This window comes from Silene latifolia, chromosome 4, assembly GCF_048544455.1.
Source record: "Silene latifolia isolate original U9 population chromosome 4, ASM4854445v1, whole genome shotgun sequence".
NCBI classification, from domain to species: Eukaryota; Viridiplantae; Streptophyta; class Magnoliopsida; order Caryophyllales; family Caryophyllaceae; genus Silene; species Silene latifolia.
In genome coordinates, this window is record NC_133529.1 from 39518142 (window position 1) to 39520927 (window position 2786).

The 2786-nt window shown below is 39.8% G+C and overlaps 1 non-coding gene across 1 annotated transcript; it reads right to left on the bottom strand.

Moving 5' to 3' along the window:
- Positions 1-1273: 1273 nt before the first annotated feature.
- On the bottom strand, positions 1274-1380 carry LOC141654273 (small nucleolar RNA R71). Its single transcript, XR_012547835.1, has one exon. It is a non-coding gene; the product is annotated as a small nucleolar RNA R71 (small nucleolar RNA).
- Positions 1381-2786: the final 1406 nt, after the last annotated feature.

A 2786-nucleotide genomic window follows, 5' to 3' on the forward strand; every position in this document is an offset into this window, starting at 1 on the left:
TTTACCCATCACCTATCTTTTCAATGAGACTTGTAAGATATAAACCAACTCGAGTCTCATTAAACCATGCATATTGTTGAGTAGGGAAGATTAAGTCGACTTGTAGGTGTTGTACAATCTAATTGATTCGGCTCCGGGACCCAAACTTTCCTAGGATTGTAAGATATAAACCAACTCAATCCATCACAACAATAATTGCTTGCTTATAATTTGAGAATATGTTTGTATGATCAATTCCCATGAATCCCCTATGACCCCATGACACCCTAGTGCTTTTTATCAATTGTTTAAATCCCTTTTAATTCATCTTGCTTGTTTACTTTCATTGCTATTTAGTTTAGTGATCTTCTACTTCAAACCCCAAATTGTGACACCCTTAGACACCACTAGTTGCAATAGAAAATCTCATCTCAATTCCCGTCCCTTGGGATCCGACCTTTACTTGCCTCTTTACTAATTGTAGAGTTGTTTGTGAAGTTATAAATTGTGTTTTGGTCTAGGTGCTCCTAACGACAAGTACTGAAAACTAAACCCCTCATAAGGGATCACGACCAAAAATGGCGCCGTTGCCGGGGACGGTGTTAACTTGATTTAGATTTTCTTGTATTGTTATTAGGTGTGTCTTTCTTTGCCTTGGGGAAGTAAAACTCCTCAAGGTTTGTTCTAATTATTTTCGAGTTGTTTGATATTTTGCATGTCTAGAAGGTCACAAGGTAACTTGTTACCCTTTGATCACGAAATTGAAAGGACTTTGACAACCAATAGAAGACTTGCTAGGAGAACTTTGAAAGGTATCGGTGAGGTTGTAGATATTCAACCAAATACTATTGAGTTCATCAACCCTTTTGCAAGAGAAGGTGAGGAGAACCCAACACAAAATCCAACACAAAATCAACCCACAATGCCTAAATTTTCATCACATTCCGTACCCACCGAGGAGAACTTACCCAATGGTACTCCCACACCACAACATCTAACCGGAAATTTTATTGCCAAATCCGCATTTATCCAATTAGTCGAAAGAAGCCAATTCGGGGGGATGCCTAGTGAAGACCCTCATTCTCATATGGAGACTTTTTGTGACTATTGTGATGCGATTTCTCAAACCGGTGTAACTCAAGACCAAATTCGATGGGTCTTATTTCCATTTTCTCTAATTGGCACCGCGAAACAATGGTTGAAAGGCCTTGATAAGGCTACTCTCGGAATTGATTCTTGGAAGAAGTTGGCTCTAGCTTTCTACAAAAAGTTCTATCCACCGGAAAAGACTAACATGCTAAGAGCTCAAATTACGGGCTTTAAGCAAAGAGATGAAGAATCTTTGTATGAAGCTTGGGAGCGGTTCAAAGGAATTTGTCGCTCATGTCCTCATCATGGACTTAGCGAGTGGTTCTTGGTACAACAATTTTGGAACGGTCTTTATGAAGACTCAAGAAACATTCTCAACATGGGATCAAATGGAATGTTCACCGAAGTTGATGACAATCAAACTTGGAACAAGATTGAGGAAATGGCGGTCCATAACTCACAATATAGTAGACCTCGCAAGGCTACTAGAGGAGGAAAGCATGAAGTGGACTCCATTACTCAATTGGGTGCTCAACTTAGTGCTCACATTGATACCATCAATTTGAAGTTTGAAAAAGCTATGGCTAGACTTGAAGAAGCCTCAAAATCACCAAAGCATCATGTTAATGCCATGACGGCATCTTCATCAATCCCAAGTGGGATATGTGAGAATTGTGAAACTTTGGGATATGACCAAAGTGAATGTAGGGGAACAAATGAACAAGTAAATGCTTTTCAAGCATACAAGAGTGGTACCCCTTATTCCAACTATTACAATGAAAACACCAAATTCCATCCAAATCTCTCATACAAAAGCCAAAATGTTCAAAACCCTCAACCAACATACACCCCACCTCCCATGAGAAACCAAAATCAAAGACCCTTTTACAACCAAAACCAAGGTTACCAAAATCAAACTCCATACAATCAACAAAATGACCAAGGTTTTGATGTTCAAAAAGCGGTCCTCCAAATGGAAAAGAATCAACAAGAGTTTTTCACTCAAATGCGAAAAGATAGTCAAGCAAAGGAAATCACCATCAACAACATCCTAGCTCACACCAAAATGTTGGAAACCCAATTGACTCAACTAGCATCTTCAAGCTCACAAAGACAAAAGGGGCAATTACCACCTCAAAGTAATCCCCCAAGACATGAAACGGTTAGTGCCATTCACTTGAGAAGTGGTACAAGGTATGAAGCACCGAAGAAGCACGTTGAGGATGAAGTTGTGGAAGCTAGTGACAAAGAAGAAATTGTGCAAAACTCCAAGGATGGAGAACCATCAAAAGAAGAAATTTCAAAGAAAAATGAAGACAAGGTCAAGGAGAAGGATCCCATTGTGATTAGACTTCCTTTTCCAAGTCGTCAAGCCAAGCCCAAATTGGATGACCAACTTGGAAAATTTATGGAAATTGTGAAGAATTTGGAAGTCTCGATTCCTTTTACGGAATTAATCAATCACGTGTCGGCCTATGCAAAATACATGAAAGACATCCTCACAAAGAAGAAGTCGATCCGGAAGCTTGAGACTATCGCCTTCACTAAGGTTAGTAGTGCAATACTTCAAGGGAGTTCACCTCCAAAACTTAAAGATCCGGGAAGCTTCTCAATACCGTGTACCATTGGCAACACCACGATCAACAAAGACTTATGTGATCTAGGGGCTAGTGTGAGTGTTATGCCGTACTCGGTGAGTAAAATGTTAGGGATGGGAG